The 20,827-nt window shown below is 49.0% G+C and overlaps 1 pseudogene; it reads right to left on the bottom strand.

The window, feature by feature from the left end:
- Positions 1–240: 240 nt before the first annotated feature.
- LOC112929763 (uncharacterized) lies at positions 241–1,851 on the bottom strand (annotated as a pseudogene).
- Between the last annotated feature and the right edge of the window lie 18,976 nt (positions 1,852–20,827).

The following is a 20,827-nucleotide window of genomic DNA, read 5'->3' on the forward strand; positions in this document are numbered from 1 at the left end:
TATGTTCGCAGTGTGCAGTTGCTAATTCACCACCATGATCAGGCCATCTTGTGAATCTTTACCTGATAGGTGAGGGTTGTATCTTAGTGTTTTAATTTGCATTTCTTCAACTGGAAGTGGAGTAGAGCATGCTGCTTATATTTATGGGCCTTTATACTTTTTCTTTTTTTTCTTTATACTTTTTCTGATATCCATTGTCCCACTTTTAAGTTGTCTGTTTCTTTTTTTTTTTTTAGAAAATGTCCTACAATGTGCATTTTATTCCATACCATTATACAATGTTTATATATAGTTATAACTCCTATGAAAATGTTTCTTCTTTACCAATTGTACATAATGCCTAAATCTTTCACTTTAACAGAGAAATGGAGAGTGGAAATCCACATCGAATGCTATCTTATAAGTTGTAATGAGCTGCAAATGTGCCAATGAGGAGGCTAGAAGTCTTACAGGAGCAGCGTGCCTTACAAACTCTTGGCTTTAGTGAATTCGGGCATACAGGACCCACAGTCTCATCTTGTAGTAAAACTCAAGACAAAATAAATTAGTGTTGGACAGAATTCTAAATTGAACAATATTGAACGAAAGACCACAGTGGGACTTTTTGTTTAAAGTAGCACCAAACCACACCTGATTGCATTTTCAACATTAATCTGCCTGTTGAATACATCGTTGGCACTTTGAATGGAAATCTTTCTGCTTTAGTGAGGATCGCTAGACTGGCGGAGTACGCGGTGTTGCAAAACTGTCTATGAAGTGTGGCAACGTCAACCTGGGAAATGGCACATTTAAGTCATTACGGCCCTGCCACGGGCTTGCCTTTGTGTGTGTGTGTGTGTGTGTGTGTGTGTGTGTGTGTTTTCCCCATCCCCTGATCTAGCTGGTATCTCGTGGATGTTTTCTGTGACAGTGTAAAAGTAAATAAAAATGCGTTTAAGGGGGGGGGGGTCATGGTAAGCATGGTGTTACAAAACAAAACAAAACAAAACAAAACAACAAAACAACATGAAAGAATGTGGTTGCAGCTAAGGAGGTTTTCACATGTTGTTTAACTCCAGTAAAGTCTGATCCAGCATCTGATGCATACTAAGGTTTTCTTCTTTGGCATGAGCCACTTTCTCTTCTAAGTCATCAATGCTTTTCTCCAATTTAGTTACTGACCTCTCCGCAAACTCAGCCTGAGTCTCGGCCTCCTTCAGCTTGTCAGAAAGAACCTTGATCTCTTCCTCATATTTGTCTTCCTTCTGCGAGTACTTATCCTCTGCAGCTATTAATGCTTTCAAGGTCTGATCCATTATTCTTAATTGTTCTTCCAGCTGTCGAACTTGGCTTTCTGAGAGCTCAGCCTGTTCTTCTGCCCGTTCCAGGTCGCTCTCAATGATGACCAGCTTACGGGCCACCTCTTCATACTTGCGGTGGGCATCTTCAGCAATGTGCTTGGCCTCTTTCAGTTGGATCTCCTGAATTTCCATTTTCTCCTCATCCTTTTGGACTCGGCTTTCAATGACTTTCATGCCTCTCTCGCTCTCGTCCCCTGCCTTCTCAGCCTCCTCCAGCTTCTGCAAAGCTGTTGCCAGTCGCTCCTGGGCACGATCCAACTCTTCCTCAACCAGCTGGATGCGTCTGTTCAGAGAAGCTACATCGGCTTCAGCGGTCTCCCTCAGCTTCCTCTCGTAGTCCAGCTCGCGCTGCAGGCTCCCCGCGCTCCTCGGCCGCGTCCGCCTGCTCCTGCAGGCTCCGGATCTTCCTCCGCACCGCCTCCAGCGAGCTGCTCCCGGCCATGGCTCGGGGCGGCGGCGGGCTGCGCGGGCAGAGGCCGGTGCTGCGCTCCCGCCGCCGCGGCCGCACTCCCCAGCGCCAAGTTGTCTGTTTCTTATTGATTATAAAAGTGCTTTACATATGAAGGTCATTGTTAAATTAATCTTTGGCTTGTTCTAATTACTGGTAAACATTTTTTTCTCAATTTGTTTGTGTTTTATTGATTTATGTCTTATTTCCAAAATCTACATAGTAACAGTTATCAGAATTCTCTTTATGGAGTCCTGGTTTCTTGCTGAGTTGTGTTTTTAATACTACAACCCCAGTGACTGGGATGGTCCTCAATCCACACATTGAGACTCAAGGGAGGAAGTGTTTTACCATTTGCAGCTGAAAAGTGAGTGGGTGCAGAGGGTCTGCAGATAACTGGGGCAGCCAAGAGACCACATGGTGTGATAGAGAAAAATCTAGACTTCCTTCCCAGATCACTTCCTGGTTTAACGTTTTTATGAGTCTGTTCACACGTAGTGTGCCCTCAGGTTGCTGGGAATTATTTGGGAATTATTTCTTGTCCTCCTTAAAGGTGGAGGTAGAGGGGCACCTGGGTGGCTCAGTCAATTAAGCGTCTGCTCAGGTCATGATCCCGGGGTCCTGGGATCGAGCCCTGTGTTGGGCTCCCTGCTCAGCAAGGACTCTGTTTCTCCCTTTCTCTCCCCGCACTCACTTGCTCTCTCTCCCTGTCTCTCAAATAAATAGACTTTTTTTTTTTTTTTTTTTTTAAAGGTGGAGGTAAGGGACGCCTGGGTGGCTCAGAGGTTGAGCAACTGCCTTCGGCTCAGGGCATGATCCTGGGATCCGGGATCAGGTCCCACATCAGGCTCCTTGCAGGGAGCCTGTTTCTCCCTCTGCCTGTGTGTCTGCTTCTCTCTGTGTGTCTCTCATGAATAAATAAATAAAATCATTTAAAAAAAAAAAGGTGGAGGTAAAACGAGGTGAAGGGTCAGGTCCTTTACGACTCTGATCTGACTCCACAGCAGAATTTCCCAACATTCACCACGACTCCGGAGCACGTAGGGAGCAGTGGAGAATATCAACATCTGGGGCACCTCCCCCCCATCTAGGACAATTAGATTGGAGCCCTGGGAGGTGGGGTCTCAATAGCTTTTAATGCTTCCAGCTGACTGATGCTCCTTGTATCTGGGGCGAGCCTGAGACTGGGCATTTCCAGCCAGCTCCAGGAGATGCTGATGCTGCAGGTTCAGGACCACACTGACAGGAGGAGGTTGGCAGCACCTGCATCCCTGGGCACCTCTTTAGAAATGCAGTTGCAATTGATCCCCCAGTCTGGCTTCCACTGCTTCTGTGCTGCTTGGGTAAACACACTTATCTTCGAATGCAGGGCTTCAGAGCTTACACTATTATATTTGCTTTCTGATAATTCATCAAGCTGTATACTTATGATCTTGCCAGGGAAAGAGGGACAGGTTATCCTAGACCCCCCCAAAAAGGATGAGGAGTCCTGATGCAACTGCACTTTGCCTTAGAGGCCATGCACATAGGGGCAGAATTTGGGAGTCAAGAGGATGATGGTGGTACATGCTTCTGCTTTCTTTTCTTTTAGAATTAATTAATTAATTTATTTATTCATGAGAGATATATAGAGAGGCAGAGACACAGGCAGAGGAAGAAGCAGGCTCCATGCAGAGAGCCTGATGTGGGACTCGATCCGGGGTCTCCAGGATCACACCTGGACTGAAGGCAGGCGCTAAACCGCTGAGCCACCTGGGCTGCCCTGCTCTCTTTCTAACACAGAAGGAAGAGGGGAGTGCCGGGGTCCAGCTCAGCTACCAAGGAGTCCCCTGGGCCATGGATGTTTGAAGTGGATCTTGGGTGAGCCTCAGTTTCCTCAGCTGTGTACAGTGAGGCTGGTGATGCCTCCTTCTCCAAGCTATTCTGTTTTGGGTCAAACGCACTCAAGCACAGCAGCTAACCTGGCACAGATGATTGTATGATCCAACCTAGCCCCCAGTGAGGGCTTCCCAGGAAACAGGTTACAGGCAGCTCTTGGTCCTGGAGCCACGCATAGTGCTTAGTGAGGCAGGCAGACCTGGTTTGCCCCCCGTGAGTGCCCGTGCACCTCAGTTTGCTTGTCGGTTCCAGGCAGATAGTCCAACCACTTTGGCAGGTTGTCGTAAGGATTAAAGGGGGCCACGTATGTGAAGTGTGGAGGCCAGCGCCAGGCCCGGAGCCAGCAGCTCTGTGTACCCTGGGGGGGTTCCTGGCCTCTGAGAACAGAGTCCCCTTTGACTCTGCTGGCCACCGCGGTCATTCCAGCACAATCGCTGAGCGCTGGAGAGCAAACATCTCTGCCCCACCTTTTCCTTGGCTGCAGCCCCTCCGGCCAGCCAGGTTTGGGTTGGCGGGCAGGGCGAGTGGCTCGGCTTTGATGGGAGTTGTGTTGAGGCCGGGAGACGGAGCTGGGGCTCCCACCGGCCACGGTGGCTCGGGCCCAGCTCCTACTCTTAACCCCCAGAGCCTGGCAGGGCCCTGCTGGAGGGAGGTGACTTGGCATCCGGAGTTCCTCAACCACCCCTAAGACATGGGCATGGTTGTGATTCCCATTGTATAGTTGGGGAAACTGGGAGAATTGGTCCCCAGCTCTGGGGATCACCAGGGAACATGGGAAGGCAGAAACGCCTCCTGATGTGCTGTGAGTCCCAAAGTCCAATGCATCACCTCCACGAGACCCCCATTTAAATGAGGACAGCAGACCCCAGAAGGGCAGACATGTGCCCATACAGGCTTCCCGGGCATCTGATCTATGCCTGTCTCGGCGCCCCTGCCGGAGGAGCAGGGAGGATGAATCAGACATAGGCCTGGGTTCAAATCCCAGCTCTGTTTCTGGCCAGTGGCAGGGACAGCTCCTCTGCACCTCAGTTTACTCATCTGTCAAATGGGATGTTAAAGGGAAAGTTAGAGTATTGTGTGCTAAAGTGATTTTTTAAATGGCACTGGTTTATGCAAGTGAGGCATTATTAATCCTCCCGAGCTAAAATCTAGGTCTCTGGGGCTGAAGCAGAAAAAGCACGGGGGAGAGCACGGGAGGGACTGTGGCATCTCACACAGGTGCAGGCATGGGCTGGGCAGGGGGCAGACTGCTAGTCAGCAGGTGCGAAGGGCAGAAGACTTGTCTCTCTGTGTGTCTTGCTCATTTTTCAGAGGAGGACAGAGTAGCCCAGAGCAGGGGTTTTGCCCCAAGATTAGAGAAGCAGGAACGTGTCCCAGGTCTGGGCAGGAGTTCCCAGTGTAGACTACTGTGCAACCCCAGGAAACCACTTTAACCTCTCTGGGCCTCAGTTTCTCCCCCTGTTGGTCACACCGAGAGACCTGCCAGATGTGCCTTGTTTCTGATGCACGAATACTTGTCATGGAATGACCCAAGGGGCCATCGAAGGGGTCCCCCCAGAACCAGGCTCAGGCTGGATCAGACTAATGTGGAAGGTGGAAGGGATCAGGTTGGGGAGCCCCTCGCAGCAGGGTCCCAGAAACCTGTAAGGGATGACATGGCCTTGGGGAGGAGAGTGGCTTTGTGTTTGCTGTGGCCTCTGCTGTGGATAAGGTGGTCCTGGGTCCTCAGGAGGTGGGGAGGGAGGCGAGGATGTCTGGGGAGCTGCAGGCCTTTCCCACCGGGGTGGGACCTGATGTGAGGAGAGCAGCCTGCTGGGGGGGGGGGGGGCAGGCCTGGGGGCACGAGGGGAGGAGGAAGAAGGGGAGGCAGGGGACCGTTGCCAGCCAGGAAATGTCTGTTGGCTGGCATCAGGCGTTCTTGAGCTAGCGCGCTTCCTGTAAGCAGTGCACACAGACCCAGTGACCTCACCCCTCAGACATTCGGGGACAGCCCCCCATTCCAAACAGGCCGTCCCGTGGTCCCCTGGGACCGCAAACGGGTGGTAGTGCAGACCTCTCAGCATTTAAACAACACCCATTCATTCAGCAATGTTTACTGAGCACCCACTTTGCGCGGGCACCATGCCAGGAAGCAGCTCACAAGAGACACTCTGGAGTGTGGTGACCAACGGGCTTGCCTTCTTCTAGCCAGTCCCTGGCACCTGGAGCCAATCTCCTTGTGTGCTCTTTCGGTTGGGACAGTTGAGGTCAGCACTGCTGGGAAGAGTCCCTAGAGTGGGTTAGCCTCTGAGAGGTGGGATGGGGGATGGCCTGTGAACGTGGATTTGGCCCCAGTCATGCCAACCTGCTGCAACCTGCTGCACTGGGGGTCTGCATCCCCCGACAGTCAATAGGGTGTCATCACCCTCACTTACAGAGACACACTTGGAGCCTCTTGCCTCAGCCAGAGGGCAGGCATTTGGGAATCCATTTTCTACCCACTCAATTCTTCATTCTTAGCAATCCTACGAATGAGACCCTGTGAGCTCCATTTGATAGATGAGAGAACTGAGCCTCAGCGAGGCTAAGTGACTTGCCCAAAGCCACTAGACTAGTAGGTTGTTTCAAACTGAGGCCAGGGGCTCCGTTATGCTGGTCTAAGGTCTTCATGGTGAGGAAAGACCCAGGTCTGAGTCCTGGCCCAGGCTTGCATGGACTGTGTGACCTGGAGCAAGGTCTCTCACCTGAGCCTGTCTCCACCCTGCCTGGACATTCTGTTTCCTGGGAGCTATGTTCTTTCTTGGAGCAAGCTGGGCTGTGCTCAGGGGGTGCCGCCTCCCAGAACTCTCTGGCCACATGGGACCTGGAGAAGGCCTGAGCCCATTTCTCTGTCTCAGGTCTAACCAGACCATCGGCAAGATTTGATAGAGTGTATGCCCTTTGCTAGGCGTACTGGGCAGGGCCAGTTGGGGAGGAAGAGGAGAGGAAGGTATGGCTGAAGCACAGGGCACAGCACCGTGTCACCCTTCCTGTCCTCTTTCAGGTACCAGAGGATGTTGGGGGTGAGGGAGGACCATCCTATGTGAAATAATGAGACCAGTGTGGGTCACCATGATGACCACGTCTTTGTTCACACGTTGCTTCATGAAGATACCACGTCTTAACTCATTTCATCCCAAAGACAGCTTTGTGAGTTGCTGATATTGACTCTGTTCTGCAGATGAACAGATGAGGAAAATGGCCCTTGGACAGATTGTGCTAATGAGTGTATGGGATTTAAGTCTCTGACTCCTCCGTGGAGGCTTCCAGAACCAAGCAGTGGAGGGGGCAGATTCAGATCAGAGAAAAGTGGAAGGCTTTACTTTTTACAGCTGTGTGGAGCTCCTGCAAAGGCTTTGAGGCAGGTGGAAATAGAAGCTATTGGAATAAAACACCCTTCAGATGTTTGCCTCTCTCCGGTGCCCTCCATCAACCCTAAAACCCTGTGGCTGCAGTTCCCACAGCCTCGGCTGGGCCGACAGGCTGCCTTTTCCATGGAACCACACCAACCTTAGGCTGTGGGTATAGTGCTGGGGACCTGCTAAGGGTCACAACCTCTTCAAAGCTTCAAGTTTGCCTTCTGTTAAGTGGGAATATTGCTAAATGGGGTGACGAGAAGATTGTACTGGGCACAGCTGGGAAGGTTGGCAGCAAGCTTTTCCAGTTGACTTCCATTCCTCCCTCCCTCTGAGGAGATGCAGCTTGGAGATGGTATCAGATAAAGGGGAGGCAGCTCAACTCTGTGTAAAGAATGGGGACACTGGCTACAGACAGCTGAGCTCAAAACCCAACTCTCTCTCATACCAGCCTTGATCAAGTATGTCACTTCTCTGGGACCTGCACTTTTCTCATTTATAAAATAATGCCCACCACCAGAATGGACTCCTTTCGCATGGCTGCAGGTGTTACTCGGCAGAGGGGAGGTTCATACTCACTATAGAGACGGTCATGTTCCACCCAGAGGAATGCCACAAGGTTGGTGACATCTCAGAGCCACGGGGCAGACGCTCACGGTGAAAATGGGGAGAGAGTCTCTAGGACCTCCTCAGATCAAATCACTTGCATTATTAGTTGCTCAGATAGAAAACCTGGCTCAGATATTCCCAAAGGGAAACCAGGCTGCTCCAAGAAGGAACTTAGCTCCCAGGAGACAGATGCCCAGGCAGGACGGAGACAGAGGCCCAGAAAGGAAAGTAAGCCAGACTCTGGGCTCCTTCTTGTTTCCCTACTCTAGTTTAATCCAGGCCAATGCAACAGAAACTTTCTGAGCTTTTACTATGAGCAGGTACCTTGCTAGGTACTTTGTAGGATCGGGGAAATGGTGGATCAGACATTAACGCTGTCCTTAAGAAGCTTACAGTTGAGTGAAAAAAATTAATGATACTATGAATGGGATCTCTCCATGCAGCCCTGCCTCACAGGCACCTAGCACAGCACTTGGTACCCAGTAGGTGCTCAGTCTACGTTGACTGAATGTAGGCTATGAACTGCAATTGGCGGCAGACCCGGGGTGGGTCTTCTTTGCAGGGCTTTGACGGCTGCTTAAGAGTCCTCTGCTCCTGCATTTGTCCATTGGTTCTTCCTTAAGACCGATGAAGATCACAACCCCAGCTTCTCCTCACTCCTGCCACCAGCCCTCCTCTGAACTCTGAGGAGTCTCCGGATGTGAGGAGGAAGTGGCCAGGCTACGGAAGGCAGGCTCATTTCCAGTGCGGGGCCCTGCCCGCCAGCCCCGGGTCCTGTTTACAGAGCAAGGCGGACAGGCCGGCGGGACTTGGCGGCAAATGCGCTTCTGCCTCTGAGAACAGAAGAGGCTGGCAAAGCCTGGCCAGGCCAGGCGCGGGGAGGCCTGTGCCAAGGGGAAAGTCGAATGTAAAGAGTGTTTCCTCCTGGCCAGGCGGCCCCAGACTTTTGTCTCCAGTCTGTGGGCAGTTCCTCTAATGATTCATAATCGGCGGGAACTTAAAAATAAACCCCACCTCAGCCTCGCACCATAGCCTGGCCGGGCCCTGGGGAGCTTGGCAAACGGGGAGGTTGAGGAGAGGCCCTGAGGAGGCCTGGGGCACCTGGGTGCTGCCGGGCAGAGGCATTGCTGGGCTGTGGGCAGCAGTCACGTTTTCCACCAGAGGACTTGGAAATTAGGCCACTGGTTGGTCTGGAGCAAGGGAACTCCGCAAGGCCTGGGTTTTCATCTGCCCCCCCCCCCCCCCCGGAGTATGGTGGACGAAGCTAGGTAGAATTTTGAAACAGCTGGGCCTTAAGACATATTTTGGATATAATTTCGAATTTATGGAAAAGTTGCAAAAAAAAAGAAAAAAAAGTAAAACAGAGAACCCCTGCGTAACCTGTGACCAGATTCATCAATTGCTTATATTCTATCCCCTTTGCCTTCTACACTCTATCTCTCATATTTTTTTTTTCCCCAGAATCATCTAAAAGTAGGCTTCCAGCATCACCCCTCTCTGGCCTCTGGGCCTTCAGTGTGTTCGTTTCCTGAAACAGTCAGTGCTTGAATTCCTGACCGACCACTTACTAAGTGTATTCCAGGGCGAGCTGTTCAAGTCCCGCATCCCCCTCTGTGAAGTGGTGCTACGAGGGCCCCTCACTGTGGAGAGGACGAGAAGTAACTGGAAACATCTGCTGGGATAATAATAATAAGCAGAGCTCATTATCATGTGCAAAGCAACTTGCACACATTACATCATTCACCCTGCACAACAACCCTCCTTTCCCAAAGAAGAAACAGCCTCAGAGACAGTGTGTAATTTGTCACACAGCAAGCTAGGCTTTGCTGTCCACAGTGAGCACTGAATTCTGGGCCTGTCCTCTTCTCTTTGTATGTATTTTGCTATTTATTGCAACCAACGACTGGGTTTTCTAGGGATCTCTGGGGCACAGGGATCTCTGGGATAGGATGTGAGATGCTTCTGCAGCAACCCAGCGTTCCAGATCCCTGGAGGCCAGGTAGGAAGGAGCCCTTCCCTGTGGCAGGGCTGGAGTGGAAGCTGCTTCAGCAACCAAATGGGCTTCCTCTGAGTTCCTCTGGCCGCCTCGTGATCTGCGCTTATAATTCTTGCAGATTGTCTCCAGAACCTGGGAAATCCCACCAGAAGACCCCGAGCCTACCCGGTCTCTCTGGAGGTCCTGCAGTGATGAGGCCTGGCCACCAGATGGCCCTACACGGGTCACTGCGCTCTCAAGGAAGAGACCTGTCCTCTGTCCAGTGTCTGTCTTAGAGTGGCCGCTGTAATTCGAGTATGTTCATACTGCCATCCCATTTAGCCTTGGATGCAGCCAAGGAAACTGAGACCTCAAGGGGCAGAGACCCGCCGTGGTCACTTGGCTCACAATTAGTGCTTCCAAGGAGTTTGTTACCTTGGTTGAACAAGGCCACAGGACTGTGACAGTTGCTGGATTTCTCTGGACCTCACTTTCTACGTGTATAGAAAAGTACGAGTCACTTCTTCCTAGCTTTCTTCAAGGGGTCTGGACGTCAGGTCAAATGCCAAGGCTTGGTTTCCCCATCTGTGAGATTGGTATGGTGGTAGAGGTTGTTATGAGTCTCGGGCGGTATGAACAGCCATCCACATCTGAGGTGCTCTGAGGCTTCAAGCCTGCACGCCTGAGTCCAGCCACCTACAGGTGAGCTCTGGGCCTGCCTTCAGCTCCCAGGGCAACCTCATTGTTGGACTGCAGTACAGGACACCCCAGGACTCGCCTCACCCATACCTTCCATTCCTCAGCTCGAGGAGAGTCCAGAGAAGACCATGATTTGCCCAAGGTCTCCTAGTCCCACCTGACCACACCACAACACCCATCCACTAACCCTGGGGACAGCTGATGTTAACTCTTCTCTTTGCCCAGAGATCCAGTAAAGAAGCCCATGTGGGGAAGGGCTGGTCCAGCTGGGGCAGGAATGGGTACATGGGAGACACCAGGCCCTGGAGGCCATGCTGCAAAAGGGCTCTCAGTTCAGAGCCCAAGGAACATTCCTTCTCCTGAGGGACAACCAGCCCTCCCTCATCCCAAGGTCTTCCATGGAAAAACTCCTCGGGGCTCACCTGCCCAGACCCTGGGGGTGGGGGTGGGGAATATTTTTAAAGTTTAAACACTCTCCAAGAGCATGCTACATTTCTATTCATACAGTGTATCTATGATTTTATTTATGAAATAAGGCTTCTGTTCTCTGTTCATTAGCAGGCTCATGTAAACCCTTTCCCTAGCTCAGGATGTGGGGCCCGGGGAGAAAACTAATAAAAATATAAAAATATGGAATTCCAGATGCAGCACCGGGCAGGACCAGGCTTCCTGCCTGGCGGGGAAGGGGGGCACATATTACCCCATATTAGTAACTGTCCAGAATCCCAGGCTGATAACATGCATATTTCGGGAAGCACATGCTAATAACTTAAACTCATTCATACTTAACTGCAACTGGCTGATGGAGTGGCTTTTCCTTGAGTAAGTTTGAATGGCGAAGAAGAGAGAGCAGGGGCTCCAAGAGCCCGAGTGGGATGGGGAGGAACAGGGCAGATGGTTGGGGGGTGCCCAGAGGGTGGAAGCACAGGGCCCCACAGATTGCCCATATGCCCACCTGCCAGAAGGAAATGGGAGATTTGTTTTCAGGAGAGGCCTGCCTGGGTTGCAGGGAGCACAGATAACTCAGTTTCCATGAGTCAGAGTTTGTAATGGGGGGGGGGGGCAGGGAGAGAAAGAAGCATACCTGTGACCTAGAATTTCCCCCAGCAAGAGGGGTTGGCCAAGCGGCCCAGCCTTATCCATCTCTCTGCAGAGCCTCCCAACTAGTCTGGGAAGCAGGAACTGGGAAGTCATCTCCATTTGTCTCCGAGAGGCTGAGGCCCAGAGAAAGAGAGGGCCTTGCCCATAAGTGGTCAACTGAGTGCCTGGAAAAAACCCAAGGTGTCCTCCTCCATTACCTTTTACTCACATACTGCCTGAATCTGGAGTTGGGCCAGGCCAATTTCTGGCTCTGTGACCCTGGACAGGTTAATGAACCTCTCCAAGCTCAGTTTTCATTATCTGTAAAATGGGAGTGATCTCTCCTATCTCTTGGGGTTGATGACAGGATCTGATATTGCAGGGAAGAGCCTGGCGCACCGCGGGCCTGAAAATTAGTGGTAGCTATATCACAGAGGACTTAAACTTTGGGCACGGTTCTTCAGGCAGCTAAATGCAAAAAACCAAACCAAACCAACCCTTGGCAATCCTTTATGAAATTACCACAAATAGTTAAATCCTCATTGTGGGGTTAAGTGGAGGAGGAAGAGGAAGGTTTTAGGGCTGCCCAGGAGCCAAGAGGGTGAGGGAGGCATTGTGGCAGGCACACTGTACACCGTGGAAGGGGCGCTTTGGAGGCCTGGCGGGTACAGGAGGGTCAGTGCCAGGATGGGCAGGGCCTTGAATGCCAGGTGGAGAAGTCAGGGCCGGCTTGCTCTTGTCTGGAGATGTTTGACTTTGGCAATGGGGTGTCTAAGGGAGGTTCCCTGTGTGTGTGTGTGTGTGTGTGTGTGTGTGTGTGTGTGTGTAAATTTCCATCCACTCCCAAAGTTGTTTCTCCACTGCCGGAGAGCCACCCGTTTATGGCTCCTGGCTGCCCCTGGGCGGCCTCTCCCAGCCCTCCTCCTCCCTGGCTGTCTGGCAGCCAACTGAATTTTATGTGGGGAATTTGAGGAATTCGAAAAGCCAGAATGCAAATGTCACTGGTGGAGATTTCCTTGTCAGCCTCCAAGGTGGTGGTGGTGTGTGTGGGGGGGGTGAGGTTGGGGGGGGGGAAGCCCCCTGCCTGTGCGACAGCGACAGCGTTAGGCCAGGGTGGAGCCCCGGGGTTGGGGACCCGGGGCCAGGTGCTCGCAGCCAGGTGGCCCGAGGCGCGCACGGACAGCTGCGGGCTGCTGCAGGGCGGGCTGGGGCGCCCAGGGCGCGCGTCCCTAACGGTGCTTAGAGCCGCGCTGTCCCCAGGGAGGCTGCTGTCTGGGGGGCCCAGCGCCGGGGTGGGGGTAGGTGGGGGTGGGGGTGCGGGTGCGGGTGGGGAGGGCCCGCGAGGGGGCGGCGCTGCGGGGCGGGAGCCGAGCCGGAGCCGGAGCCGGGAGCCGGGAGCCGGGAGCCGCGCCCGCCCGGGGCGTCTCTATCTCCCGCGGCCGCGGCGTCTCCGAGTCTCGGCGGCCGAGCGCTGGGCCTTATCTGCTCTCCCCGGCCGGGCCCCTTCCCGCCGGGCCGCTCCCGCCTTATCGGCCGCCCCCGCGAGGCGCTGGGGCCCCGGGCGCCGGGGCTGCTGCAGGGCCCTCCGCCCGCACCCCTGCCCTCCCCTCCCCTCCCCTCCCTGCCGGGCCCCTCCGCACGAGCTCCCCCCCCCTCCACGTGCCCCCTCCCCGACACGCCTCTCCCCGAGCTGCCCCCTCCCGGGGGCCAGGAGCACCGCATCAGAAAAGGGTTTTCGTCACATCTGGCCTTTCCTGAAAAAAGATAAGCCTAATTATGCTTAATCCCATTGCAGTCACGTTTTAAAGGCTTTCAAAAAAGAGACCACACTATGCAAAAGCAAAGCGGAAAAACAAAAGCGCCCAACTTCTAACCCCACTCTCAGGAGGGCTGTCCTGGGACCCCAGAGTCCTTATCTAACAGATCTTTCTAAAAGGCTTTTCTACTCAGGGCTCAACGTGTTAAAAGCAGCAGCCCCCCCCCCTCCCCCCCCGCTGGAAGCTCAGTTTCCCCACCTGAATATTTGACGCTGTAGAACATGAAGCTCGCCTCATGGTGCAGGGAATGTGGGTGCAGACCTTTGTAATAACAACTTGGCAGTATAGATGGAAAGCCATAAAAGTATTCATACCCTTTGACTCAGTAATCTCTTTCTGGGAATGTATCCCAAGGAAACAGTTCAGCAGCAGCAAAAGAAAAAAAAAACAAAACAAAAAGCGATGGGTTCATCAATGTGTTATTTGTAAAGCTAGGAGGCATATCTTTCTAAGTGCAAAATAGGAACATACAAGTCGCTTGGAACTGGGTTTGAACCCCCCCTTCCCATGGTCACCCAAAACCTTCAGTGAATCTCTTAACCTCACCGAATTTCCCTTTTCCTGTCTCGAAAGTAGAGAATCCCACCCGTCAGAGGACTTTTCTAAGAATTCCAGGAGATAACCTGTGACACATCTAGTACAGGGTTTGGGTAGAGGAAGAAAATTTAAAAAAATGTTTATTTTACTTTCTCCATCCTTACAGAAACGAAAGTTGGGGATACTTCAAGACACATTTGCAAATACTAAGGAACACGTATCTGCTGGTTAAGGTCTTGGGATTTTTGAGTCCTTCACTGTTGGATTAGATCAGAATCCTAGCTTCACCACCTATTTCCTAGCTGTGTAATCTTGGCAAGAGAATAAAAGACTCAATAGAAGGTACCTCGTAACTGCCGTGAATTACATGAGGTAATATGCACAACGTGTGTATGTCTGTGCCTGGCATGTAATAAGCGCTTGATATTTGGTCGCTATTATTGTTATTAAATAGTATTTGAAACTGGAAATAATTTCAGCACCCCAAATACTACAAGCTAAATAAGCCAGGGACTCTTCCAGTGGAATATGATGCGATATTTAAAAAGAGTAAGATAGTGATCCCTGGGTGGCTCAGCAGTTTAGCATCTGCCTTCAGCCCAGGGCTCGATCCTGGGGACCTGGGATCCAGACCTGCATGGGGCTCTCCGCAGGGAGCCTGCTTCTCTCTCTGCCTCTCTGTGTCTCTCAGGAATGAATGGATAAAATCTTTAAAAAAAAATAAAAATAAATTAAAAAAAGTAAAAAGAGTAAGATAATTAATATAAACTAAGGAGGAAAGATGTACAGGATAAGTGCAAAAAAGAACATCGCATCTGTCTGGATAAATATGAAAAAATCAGAAGTAAAAATAGAAGATGAATGCTTTAGGAAAAATCTTGTATAATGCTGGGGGTAGAAAGAATCTTCTCAAGAAGCCAGGGACTCATGAGCATGAAGGAAAAGACAGATTAGACCAAATAAGAGGTTTAGAGGTCTCCATGGCAAGAGACTCCATGGCAAGGCTTCATGTCTTTTATCCCTCTTGATCCCTCATGTGGAATTCCTATAAATTAATTGGAAAAAGTCAAGCGATAGAAAAATGTACAGCATCACTTCACAGATGAGGAAATGCAAACATAAGAAACATACACAACCTTCCCACTTGCTGGGGAAATGCAAATAAAAATATGAACTAAATACCATTTTTCACCAAGCACTGTTGAAGTAGAAAAGGGCATGCCCTTTGCCCCACCAATCCCACTCGCAGAACTTTATCCATAACAAAAAATATTTTTTACTATAGTGTTCTTTATAGTGAAAGTCTCAGTGTCTGCCTCTGGGGCATAAGTAGATAGATTTGGTTACATCCAAACTGGGGAATTGCCGTGCACTGCTAAGAATGAGCTTGTTGAAGTGTTGGTGAGGATGTGGAGAAAAAGGAACGCTCGTGCACTGTTGGTGGGAATGCAAACTGGTGCGGTTATTGTGGAATAGATTATGGAGGTTCCTCAAACAATTAAAAAAAAGAATTATCATATGATCCGGTAATGGCTTTGGGTATTTACCCAAAGAATACGAAAAACACTAATTCGAAAAGATATATTCACCCCTATGTTTATTGCAGCATAATTTACAATAGCCAAAATGTGGAAGCAGCCCAAGCGTCCATTAACCGATGAATGGATAAAGAAGATGTGGTATATAGATACAGTGGAACATTACTCAGCCATCCAAAAGAATGAAATCTTGCCATTCGCAACAACATGGATAGATGTAGAGTATAATGCTAAGTAAAATAAGTTCACCAGAGAAAGACAAATACCACATAATTTCATCCATATGCGGAATCTAAGAAAAAAACCAAATGAACAAAGAAAAAAGAGACAAACACAGAAACAGACTTAACTCTAGAGAACGCTGGATGGGTACCAAGGGGAGGGCAGTGGGTGGAGGATGAAATAGGTGATGGGGATTCAGTGTACACTTGCCATGATGAGCGCTGAATAATGTATAGAATTGGTGAATTACTATATTATCACCTGAAAATAACAACACTGTGAACTATACCAGAATTAAAAAAAAAAAAAGGAATGTGTTTGCTCTTTTTATATGCAGTGACTTGTGGGATTGTCTGTGATATTGATGGGCAAAACAAGGCAATTGTGCAGTAATATGTAGACTATGATCCCATTTTGTGCTAAAAAATAAAGCTTGTGTGTGTGTGTGTGTGTGTGTGTGTGTTAAGAGCAAGCTTCCAAACCTTCAACCAGGGTAGATATTTGGTTATGTTTGAGCCTAAGGAAAAGTGGGTGCATATATGGAAAGAAAGCAATAAGTGGTTTTGCCCATTCTTCTTTTTTTCCTCCCAGTTTTATTGAGATATAATTGACATATTGTATATGTTTCAACATATACATATACATGTACATATATGTTACGTACAACATAATGAATTGAGATATATTTTGTGATCACTATAGTTTAGCTAACAGTTGTCACTCCACATAGTTACAAATTCTCTTTCTTGTGAGAACTTTTAAGATCTACTGTCTTAGCAACTTTGAAGTGTACAGTACTGCTCGCTATAGTCACCAGGCTGTACCTTACATCCCCAGAATTTATCTTGTAACTAGAAGTTTCTACCTTTTGACCCCCTTCACTCTTCACCCCCAACTAGCCCCCTCCCTCTGGTAACTGCCAGTCTGTTTGCTCATTTTTCTTTTTTCTTTTCTTCTTTTTTAAGATTTTATTTATTTATTCATGAGAAACACAGAGAGAGGCAGAGACTTAAGCAGAGGGAGAAGCAGACTCCCTGCAGGAACCCGATGGGGGACTTGATCCCAGGATCCCGGGATCATGCCCTAAGCTGGAGGCAGACACTCAACTACTGAGCCACCCAGGCGTTCCTGTTTGCTCATTTTTTACAGTTTACCATTTCCATTTCATTTGTAGGAATTCTGCATATGAGGTATATGAACCCTTCTTTCCTTGCACATGAGTCTGAGGAAAGATTCCTACCAGCCTGTTTAGAGAGAGAGAGAACGGAAGCGCAAACAGAGGGAGAGAATCCCCAAGCAGACTCCCCAGAGTCTGGGCTCTTGGCTGAGCCCAGAGCCAAGGTGGGGCTCAATCCTACAACCCTGAGATTATGAGCTGAGCCAAAATTAAGAGTCTGACACTTAACTGACTGAGCCACTCAGGTGCCCCCATCTTAACCATTTGTAAGTGTCCAATATAGTAGTGTTAACTATATATATTTTATTGTGCAACAGGTCTCTAGAACTTTTTCATCTTGCCTAACTGAAACTCTATACCTGTTGAACAACTCCCAATGTTCCCCTCCCTTCTGCCTCTGGAAACCACATTCTACTTTCTCTTTCTGAATTTGATAACTTTAGATACTTCATATAAAAGTAGACTCATGCAGGATTTGTCATTTTTTTTTTTTTAAGATTTTATTTATTTGAGAGAGAGAACGCACAAACAGGGAAGGGGCAGAGGGAGAAGCAGACTCCTTACTGAGCAGGGAGCTCAATGTGGGGCTCAATCCCAGGACCCTGGGAGAAGGACCTGGGCTGAAGGCAGACGCTAAGCCAACTAAGCCACCCAGGAGACCCTAGGATTTGTCTTTTTTCAACTGATTTATTTCACTTAGCACAATGTCTTCGAGGTTTATCCAGGTTGTAATGTAAGACAAGATTTCCTTCTTTTCTTAAGGCTGAATAACATTCCATTGTATGTATATATGACATTTTGTTTTGTCCTTTTTTTTTTTAAAGACTTTATTTATCTACTCATGAGAGACAAAGAGAGAGGCAGAGAAACAGGCAGAGGGAGAAGCAGGCTCCATGCAGAGAGCCTGATGTGGGACTCGATCCCAGGACTCTAGGATCGAAGGCAGACACCCAACCGCTGAGCCACCCGGGGATCCCTTGTTTTGTCCTTCTATAGACCTATAGGTTGCTTCTTCTTGGCTCTTGCGAACAATGCAGTAATAAGCATGAATATGCAAATGTCTCATTGAGATACTATTTTCAATTCTTTTGGACATATACTGATATGAACTAAATGTTTGTCTCCTCCCAAATTCATATGTTGAAACCCTAATCCTACAGGGATGGTATCTGGAGATGGGGCCTTTGGGTGGTGATTAGGCCATGACAGTGGAGCCCTTATGAATTAGTGGAATTAATACGTCAGTAGAATTAGCTTTCTGCTCTTTGCTGTGGGAGGATCCAAGAAATTAGCAGTCGGCAGCCCAGAAGAGGGCCCTCAACAGAACTTGACCATGCTGGCGCCCTGATCTTGAGCCCCCAGGCTCCAGAACCATGAGAAATAAATTTCTGTTATGCATAAACCACACAATCTATGGTATTTTGTTATAGCAGCCCAAATGGACTAAGACACGTAGCAAGAAGTGGAGTTGCTGAATCACCTGGTAATTCTATTTTTACATTTTTTGAGGAATTGCTATACTGGTTTCCATAGTGGCTGCATCGCTTTACACACCAATTGTGCACAAAAGTTCCAATTTCTCCACATCCTCGCCAATACTTGTTATTTTCTGGTTTGTGTGTTTTGTTTTGCATAGTGACCATCCTAACACATGTGAGGCAATTTTTCATTGTGATTTTGATTTGCATTTCTCTGATGCTTAGTGATGTTGAGCATCTTTTCATGTGCTTGCTGGTCATTTGTATGGGCTTTTTTTTTTGAGAAATGTCTTTTCAAGTCTTTGCCCATTTTTACACTGGGTTACTTGGTTTATTTATTTATTTTTCTATTGAGCTACAAGAGTAGTTTATATATTCTAGATTTTAACCCCTTATCACACATAGGGTTTGCAAATATTTTCTCCCATTCTATCGGTTGCCTTTTTTGCTCTATTGATCATTTCTACTTTGTTTTTTGTGCTTCGTGAAGGTTTTTAGTTTGGTGTAGTCCCGTGTCTATTTTTGTATTTCTTGCCTGTGCTTTTTTTTATTTTAAGATTTTATTTATTTATTTATTTATTTATTTATTTATTTATTTATGACAGAGAGAGAGAGAGAAGCAGAGACATAGGTAGAGGGAGAAGCAGGCACCACGCACGGAGCCTGATGTGGGACTCGATCATGGTACTCCAGGATCACATCCTGGACTGAAGGCAGACACTCAACTGCTGAACCACCCAGGTGTCCCTTGCCTGTGTTTTTTTGTGCCATATTCAAGAAATCCTTGCCAAATCCAATGTTGTAAAGCTTCTCCCCTGTATTTTCCACTAGTAGTTCTGTAGTGTCAAGTCTTACACTTAGATCTTTAATCCACTTTGAATTTATTTTTGTATAAGGTGTGAGATAAGGATCTGACTTAATTTTTTTTGCACGTGGACGCCCAGTTCGCCCAACCCATTTGTTGAAGAGACCATCCTTCCCCATTATGTAGCCCTATGGAATCCTTGGGGAAGATCATTTGACCATCACAGGAGGGTTTGTTTCTGGGCTCTCTGGTTCCATTGGTCTAGATGTCTGTTTTTATGCCAGTACCATATTGTTTTGAGTATCATTGCTTTGCAAGATGTCTCAAGATGAGGAAGTGTGAAGCTTCTAATTTTGTTCTTCTTGCCCGGATTTTAATGTGGCAGATTTCCATCAAGTACATTTGAAATTCTTATCCCTGAGAAGACTAAGAAGGTCCAGTGAAAGGACATGGAATGGATGTTGGTGCCAGCTATTAGCACATGACAGTGGGGCCCACCCAACCCTCCACCATTGCCTCTGTTGGTTTGCTCAGCCTGCAACAGTCCCACATTGGCTGACCCCTGGGGGTTATGTTACTTTCTCTTTTTCTTCTTTCATATCCTTCTTTCTTCCTCCCACCCCTCCTTCTATCCTTCCTCCCATCCTTCCTACTCTCCTTCCTCTTCTCTTCCCTTCCCCTTCTAGCCCAAATGAGTGGGGTGACTTGCCTAAAGTAACCTAGGAGTGATCCAAATCCCTGTCTAGACCTTTGTTTCTCTCTCCTCCCAGGAAGAGAGGAAGGGAAGTAGGGAAGTAGGATCGTTCAGGCTCCAGGCCAAACACTTCACTCGAAAGCTAGGGGTTTTTTGGTTTTGTTTTGCCTCCACTTCCTTATCTATAGGTCTACAGATGAGGAAACTGATGCTTAGCTACCAGTACATTGTCTGAGGTTCCACCAAATACAGAGTACTAGGGAAATGTCTCATGTGGATCCTCTAAATGTCTCCTCCCAACAGCACTATGAGGACAGTGAGTGATCGTTCCCCCATGTTCCAGGTGAGGAATAGCCAGCTCCGAGCCCTACGTCACACAGTTGGCTGATAAAGGATGTGGACCCCAGACCCAGGCCATCAGGCTGTCCAGCTTGTGCTCCTCATCACCATGCACTGCCCCAGGCCCTTGTCAGCCCCTTCCCCACCAAACCACCAGATAGAAGCCACTCAGGCAGGTCTCCCAAAGGCCATTTTATGTAACTAATTCGGCCAAATCTTGATAGTGTTATTTGTCATCCTTCTACAAATGATGGATGGAGTCCATAGCTTCCAAGGTGCAGAGCATCCGTGATCTCAGACAAACCGGGGCGGGCATGAGTCGCGGGGGCAGGGAAGCCTTGATGAGCATCGGATATTGCCACATTGTGGGGAAGGGCATTCTAGTTAGATGGGAAGACATAAACATGACATGACATCAGCCAACACTTACCTATTGATCTGCATCTTGACTATTCCAGGAGCTTTATGTCTATTCATTCGTGGAGCCCACAAACAATCCTGTGGGGTAGGCACTTTTATTATTCTCCCTTATATAAGAGGAAAGAGGCTTGGAGAGGCTCAGGACACACAGCCGATGTGAGGAGGGGCTGAGCCAGGGTAGAGGTCCCAGGACTGCATGTCAAAGGGAGGCTGTGTGGTTAGGAAAGGCTTTTTTAAAGCAAAAGGTTGAGGGGGTGGAGCACCTCCATTGAAGGTACAGCTACCTAGAGCTCTTAGGCCTATAGAAGCCAGATTGTTAACCCTCTGTAGGCCCCCTTGAAAATGGGGCGATGGTGAGCTGTCCCCACATTTTCCTCCCCAAGCGCTCCCCTTCTGC

The sequence above is a fragment of the Vulpes vulpes genome, chromosome 15 (assembly GCF_048418805.1).
Source record: "Vulpes vulpes isolate BD-2025 chromosome 15, VulVul3, whole genome shotgun sequence".
NCBI lineage: Eukaryota > Metazoa > Chordata > Mammalia > Carnivora > Canidae > Vulpes > Vulpes vulpes.